The following is a 7,415-nucleotide window of genomic DNA, read 5'->3' as shown; positions in this document are numbered from 1 at the left end:
TGAGAAGCTACAACCCCAGGCCAAAAAAAGGCTGTTCTAGCAACTTGTTTGATGTGGGAATTTCAGAGACTCAATATGCAAGTGATATAGTAAACAGAGAATTTGAAGCATCATCACATGATTCCAGATGTGAATGATAAAACCTATAACACCTTAAGCCAACAAACATTTCCTATACTACTATAATGTAGTTTTTAAAAAAAGTTTGTTCCACATACCAAGGGAATATACATATTGAGTAGTATTTCCTACAAATGACAGCTTCCATTCCCTACCCCTTCTTCCCAGAATGTGGTATTTATTTGACCATAATGAAAATAAAATTACTGTTGCTTTTACCTTCATCAAGAGCAGCATCACTCTCAAGAGTATTTAAAAAGTAAACCTTTTATACAAAAATAAGAATTACCCAAATACTTCAAGGTCCTTCAGAAGAATCAGATTCCAGTTTAAAATCTAGTTAGTAAATATTAAGCATGGATGGATACCTAATCCTGGATTTATAAGCATTAACACACAAAACCTAGGAAAATTACAGTTGGTAAATTTTCCAGGGGCAATGAGAGTTTTCCTTTGATTAAAAATTATGATCAACGATTAAGCTTCCTTATATATAAATGTTTAAAGGGGAAGGGGGTGTCTTTAATTTGAATGCTTAAAAAAGAAAACAGTTCTGAAGTTGTTTCCTGAGAAGCTCTAGTTTTAAAGATTATCTACTGGGAGCATCTCTAGCAGATCCAAAAACCCATCTCTTCCCCTCTTCCCAATTAGTTTTCCAAGACACCCCAAATTTCGTCCACTATACATGGAACCCAGCAACAAGATTCTGAGAGGAGATCTGAAAGGATCCCCCCTTACCTTTTCAACAGGAGCTAATTGCATCTTTAAACTTCAGATTTTTACCTTTGCTGCCCAACAAACAGGCTGACACCCAAAGGACTCTTACCCCTATTGCTCCCCTCTATCTCAGGGGGAAAAAAGTGCCACCCACATCCTTCAAGATCATCATCCCAGAAACACCCACTTCAATGTCACCCTCCTAAACCCAAAATTAGTTCTAAATTCATCCATCAGTACACTCTTTCCCTCCTACCCAACAAAAGTCCCCATGCCAACCCAAATCCCAGTGTAAACCCTCCAAAATGGGTGACTCCAGAGTACTCCTAGTATGTAGCTACCCTTCCTTCAAATCTTAAAATTACTGCCATCAAAAAGCTACCCTCTCTTCTCTCTCCCTAACTTCCCACTCCCATCCCCCCAAAACCTTATTCACTATCTTCTGGGCAGGAAAGACTTTGCCTCTGGACTGATAACCGGACCATAGATTTGGAGAAGTAAAAGACCTCTGATCTGGTCCAACTCCCTCTTTTTACAATTGAGGAAAAGAAGAAAGAGGTGAAGTGATTTATCCAAGGTCAAAGAGGCATTAAGCAGCAAAGGTGGAATTTGAACTCAGATCCTCTGACTTCCCACCCAGTTTTCTTTCACATTAATCTCTCCCTTTCTCCTTCTTCCCCAATTCCAAGTCCCTTCCTTCCTTCCATCCCTGCAGTCTCCCCATCCTTTCCCCCAATCCTGACCTACACCCTGAATTTCCCTCACTCAATCTCCACCCCCCCCTTCTCCCAAGCCCCCAGTCAATCTCACTCCTCCCAGCCCAGCCCAGCCCTCTCCCCTCCCTCAATCGATCCCAACCTCCTCCATTTGCACTGGCCTCAGCCCCTTCCCCTTAATCTCTCTCTCTGTGTCAATCCTAACCCCTAGCCTCCAGCCCCCTCTCCCTCAATTCCATCCCCTTCCCCATTTCCCCCCTCCCCCTCAATCCACTCTTCCTTCCCTGACAATCCCAATTCAACCCCCATCAACAGCCCCCTGCCCCATTTCCCCCACAGCCCCTTCCTCTCAGCCCCATTCCCCAAAATCACAGCCTCTCCTCTCAAATCCTTCGACTTTCCTCCCACCCACCTAGGTCACTCGCAGCCCCCTCCCCCATTTCTGCGCGCCCCCTCCCCCATTCTCCTAGTTAATCTCGGCCCCCTCCCCCATTTCCCCCGTTCCTCCCAGTTCCTCCCGTGCCCTCCCCCAAGCCCCTCCCCCGCTGCCGGGGCGGGGGTCGAGGGCAGGCCGCAGCCGGCGAGGGTGGCGGGGAGAGACTGGTTCAGGGCCCCGGCCGGGCAGGGGTGTGAGGGGTCGGGGGTGCCGCGTCCCGTTCCGTCCCCCCGAGCCGCCCTTACCCGCCGCTGCTGCTCCTCAGGCGGGGCCGGCTCAGCTCCTGGAGCGAGCGCTGGGACGGAGGAGGCCAGGGGGGTGTGTGAGGCACAAGGGCAGCCGGGAGGCGAGCTGGGCGGGCGGGAGGAGGGAGGGAGGGAGGGAGGACGGAGGGAGGCCGCTGCCGCCGCCGCTGCCGCCTCAGGCTCCCACCTCCGCTGCCGTGCAGCCCAACTCGCCCGCGGGAGGGGGAGGGGAAAGAAGACGGACGGCCCATTTGGCCAATCAAAACGCGCAAGATCGGGGAGGCTGGGGAGAGAGGGAGAGGATGGGCGGGACGAAGGGCAGCCAAATGGTTTGACTGTGTTCGGAATGAGAGGCGGGGCTAGTGGGGGCGGGGAGGGCGGGTGCCGTGAGTGACAGGACCCTCCAGCAACGGGTGAGCTGTGAAAAGCCTAGTGGGGAGGGTTATGCAAATGAATCTCATTATTATTCAGAACCGTTACTGACGGAGAGATGCTAGGCCCCGAGACTGTGGGGTAGGAGGTGGTCCGGAGTGGAGAGCAACGCTGAGGTGAAGTCCCGAAGCCTTTGGCTGGAGTGAGCAATGCATTCGTGACGTTAGAACTGTGCGTTTGAGTCTCACGGGGCCAGTGGGGAGTTCGAATCTCTATTACGGGATCATAGGTTCGAATTCTACCTCGAGTCGGCTTTGTTCTTTCCAGTGTTTCAGAAGAGGAAGCTGACCTGTCATTCTGCACCCGCAACGTGACGTAGCGAGAAGGGTTTGAGAACTGGAATGAGCGGAGCTGGGAGTGAATCTCGTTTCATTTCTTAATGTTTGGAAGCCCTTTCCAGCGATGGGATCTTTGCCCCTCTCTGCGCTCCAGTTTCCTCATCGGAAAAACCGAAGAGCTGAACTCGGCGAACTCTGAGGTGTAGCGGGTAGAGCCCTGGCCCGGAGGCAGCCCGCCTCGGTTTCCTCAACTATAAAACAGGGATAATAGCATTACCTGCCTCGCAAGCTGCTTGTGAGGCGCCAACGAGACGTCTGTTAAAAATGCTGAGCACGGTGCTTGGCCCAGAACAGGCGCTTAATAAATGCTTATTCCGCCCCTCTCTCCTCTGCCCTCTCCCTTTCCAATTCTTTATTCCATGTTCCTGTCTCAAAGACAGCGCCTTCCACTCTCAGCCCCTTTCCTCTAAACCCTTGGAAGGGCAGAGGACCTCAGTGAGTGCCTCAGATCTCTGTACTCCCTCTGTTAGCAGAGGGTCAGGTTCCCATCCCCATCAAAGACCGCTCGCGCTCCTGTGGGGAGAACATGAGCCCTCCGACTGGGCAGCCCCGGTGCCAAGCGCTGGTAGCTAGCCCTGACTCCCAGCATGGCCAGCCAGCAGATTAAAGGGCACCACTGCTTAAAGTGCTTTGGGATCCGAAGCAGGTGGGGGAGGGGTGAAGGACGCAAGGGAACGGGAAAACAGACCTGGGAATCAAGTGCGTCTGACACACGCTATGTGTGACCCCGGACAAGTCATTTATCTTTTCAGAATCCCCAAGCAATTCTAAGACGGCAATTTGCTGATAAAGTACAGCTTTACACGGATGAAAAGGGGCTGGGGTGGGGAGAGAAGGAAAGGGAGGCACCTGTAGGAAGGAGGGATTTGTGGAAGATTCTCTCACCCGATCCGATCCTGTACCCGCTAGGAACAACCTCTCCTGGAGATAAACCTGGGGGTCAGGCGGCTAGAGGGGCCAGGAGCAACTTTCCTCCGATTGAGACTGCGGCAGAGGGAAGAGAGGACTTCTGGAGGGTGAAGTCCCATGGAGAGCTTGGTATCCTTGGCCTGAAACCCCCTCCTCTATCTCTGTCTCAGATGGCTGAATGAAAAGCAGCTTGTACTAGCTAGAGGAAGGTCCCCTGGATCGGGACCCGACTTCTCGTCCCTCCCAACTCAGCCTCTAATCTGGTGAAGCAAGTCTCTGGGCCTCAGTTTCCTCATCTGTCAAATGAGAACGTTCAGTTAGATAATCTCTAAAATCTGCCTACTAAAACTCCTTCTGGCTCCAATTTTCCTTAATTCCTGCAGTCGTTATTTTGTTCTGCCTAGAATGGGGTGGGGTGGGATGGGTTGAAAACATGACACAGCAGGAGAATAATAAGCACTTTACACATATCACCTCATTTGATATTTATAAAAATTATCTCTGTGTGATCTTGGAGAAGTCAATCTTGTTAGGTCTTTTCTCATATGTAAAATAATAATTATCATAATAGATAACAATAATACACCGTGCTATGCTAAGCACTTTACAATTATTTATTTTTTGGTTGAGGCAGTTGGGGTTATGTGGTTACGGCCAGGGCCACACAGCTTGTAAGACTCTGATGTCGGATTTGAACTCAGGAATCCTCTAGTTTGTTTGCCACCTCGCTGCTCCTATGATTTCATTTTATGAGATAAAAAAGCTAATGGCCACATTGGACTAGATGGCTTCAGAGGTTTCTTCCTAGATCTATGATCCTAAGGCCATCAGTTGTGAGACTTCATATGCTATTCCCATAGTGGAGTTTCACTGAGCCATAAAATATTAGGGATGTCTGTGTGTCCATGTGTGTCTGTGTTTCATCTGCTTGCCCAGAACCATCTCCCCATAGCCCCACCCTGCACCACCCCCACCTCCTACCATTTCTATATCTCTCCCCACAGCCATCTCAGCTGCCTTTCAGAATTTTTCATTGGTGCTTTTTGGTTAGAAGCTCAGTTTCCTATTAGCAGAGATGATGTTCAATTAGGGCATCCCAGAGTCCCAGACCCCAGGATCTTCTTTTTTGAGGCTACAAAGTTAGGGGAAAGTAGAACAGATTAGCAGCTGGGAGGTCAGAGTTCCCTTATCGTGGCTTCCCCACAAGACTATCCAAGCTGGCCCTCTCCCATGGCACCTGACATTGGGATGAGCCATAGCAACTATCACCAAGGATTTGTTGAATGGCTGGTTGTCTTAGCTTTACCACTAACTCACTGTTCAGCCTTGAGTTAGTTCTTTCTCCAGTTTAGTCAAATTGATCCCTCTAATATTGCTGAATATGCATTTATTAAGTACTTACTATGTGCCAGTCACTAAATACTGAGGATTCAAGAGAAAGCAAAAAAAAAAAAAAAAAAAAAAAAACAGAAAAAATGCCTATCTTGATTTCTCAGAGTTTTGATTGTGTTTAGATTTCTTCTTCCCTGACTGAGTCTGTTTCCATCAGAAGCAATGATCCTGGGGACTGTGTTATGGGCTGAATCCCTAAATCCCCTGGATTTGGCTTGATTTTCAACTGGACATTTTATAGGCCTAGATTCTATCAACTGCTGCCACTATCAGAACCCTCACCTTGAACCCAGGTCCATGGATACATAGGGCTCCCATAGATCCCAAAAGTCTCAGTTGCTTGGGGTGGGGCTGAGGGGTAGTAGCCAGGGGGAATGTTAGTATTCTTCAAACTACAATCGAGCTTCTCAATTTCTCCCCAAACTTCCTTCACGATCCCAAAGCTTCTTTCCTCCTAATCTTCTTCCTCTTCTTCCTCAAGGCTCAAAATTTGCTCCCAGGAAATGTTCAGGATGTCTCTGAGGGCTTGGAAGTCATTCTCACCTTTTTCCTTTATCCTCTATATCCAGACAGTCATCAAGTCCTGTTTTTATTTTTCTGATCCTTATCATCTCCTTTAGTCCAGCCCCTCATCATCTTTTATCTGGGCCACTGAAACAACCTCTTGACTGAATTGGGGAAAAGGCACAATGATATACAGTCAACTCAGGCTCCAAATCAGAACTGCCCAACAATGGAATCAGCTTCCTCATTAAGGTAGTAAGTTCTCCATGGCTGGAAGTGTTCAAGAAGCAGAGGTTGGGGTGACCTTGTCTGGGATGCTGTAGAGGAGGCTTGCACTGTGGTGGAAGATCAGACTAGGCAATAGTCAAAATAATAACAGCTGACACATCCATGCTGCTCTGAGGTTTGCAAAGGCCTTTCTATACATGCTCTCACATCTCACAACAACCCTGTGAGAAAAGTGACTCTTCTGGATCTGATTTCAGACTTATTGCTAACACTCACCAAGCCTACTGCCTTCTCAATATTCTAATATCCCTTTCATGGGAATTGGCCCTATATGAGCCATTTTAGTGCAGTTCATATTTGGTCCCACTATCTTTCTAGCTCTTGATTTTTCTGCCACTCCCAGTGCTGGGGGTCTATGAACACATTCAGAGAGATGAAGCTATTGAGAGAGACAAAGGAAAGAGGGAAGGAAAGAAGGAAGGAGGGAATGAAAGAAAGAAAAGAAGGAAGGGAGGGAGGTTGGAAGAAAGGGAGGGAGGTTGGGAGAAAGGAAGAAAGAAGGGAAAGGAAGGGAAGGAAGGAAAGGAAGAAAGGAAGGAAGAATGGAAGGAAGGAAGAAAGGAAGGAAGGAAGAGGGAGAGAGGGAGGAAAGGAAGGAAAAAAAGAATGAGAAAAGGAAGGAAGGAGGAAAGGAAGAAAGGAGGGAGGGGAAAAAGGAAGAAGTAAAGGGAAAAGGAAGAATGGAAAAAGGAAGGAAAGAGGGAAGGAGGAAAGAAGGGAGGAGGAAAGGAAGGAAAAAGAAAGGGGGAAGGAAAAAGGAAGAAAGGAAAAAAGGAAGGAGAAAAGAAGGAAAGAGAAAGAAAAGGGAGAAAGGAAAAAGAAGGAAGAAAGGAATGAAGGAAAAAGAAAAGGAAGCAAGGAATGAAGGAGAGAAGGTAGTAAAGGGAGGAAGAAAAAAGGAAGGATGAAAGAAAAGGAAGAAAGGAAAGAGAGAAGGAAAAGGAAAGGAAAAGAATGAATGAAAAGAAGGAAGGGATAAGGAAGAAGGAAGATAGACATAGAAGAGTAAGAAAATTGTAGAGTAAGGAAAGGAGAAAGAGAAGTGAAAGTAGGAAGAGGGGGAGGAAATCAGGAAGAGTGGAATGGGGGCCAGCCCACACTCTCTGATTGTCCAAGGTGCCATCGAGAACTGGTCCCACTGACCCTCTAGTGTATCCACGACCCCTAGTGGCTGAACTTGTGGATAAGACAAGGTCTGAAGACAAGGAGACAGAGGTTGTGAGGAGAGAGAGAACAGAGAACCAGGGGCGAGCCAAAGCAAGATCCTGCCTTTCCTAGGAGTGGGGAAGCCCCTCCATCCCCTCCCCACTGGGAGTCT

At 48.2% G+C, this 7,415-nt stretch overlaps 1 protein-coding gene across 1 annotated transcript in view; it reads right to left on the bottom strand.

Moving 5' to 3' along the window:
• Positions 1-2,428, bottom strand: part of GNG7 (G protein subunit gamma 7) — a 379,705-nt gene extending 377,277 nt beyond the window's left edge. Inside the window, exon 1 of the mRNA XM_051972223.1 lies at positions 2,235-2,428. The gene's annotated coding sequence lies outside the window, so the exon portion shown is untranslated. The remainder of the gene's footprint in view (positions 1-2,234) is intronic.
• Positions 2,429-7,415: the final 4,987 nt, after the last annotated feature.

The sequence above is a fragment of the Antechinus flavipes genome, chromosome 1, assembly GCF_016432865.1.
Source record: "Antechinus flavipes isolate AdamAnt ecotype Samford, QLD, Australia chromosome 1, AdamAnt_v2, whole genome shotgun sequence".
NCBI classification, from domain to species: Eukaryota; Metazoa; Chordata; class Mammalia; order Dasyuromorphia; family Dasyuridae; genus Antechinus; species Antechinus flavipes.
Note: the sequence above shows the minus strand (reverse complement) of the source record. Positions and strands in the feature narration are given on the sequence as shown.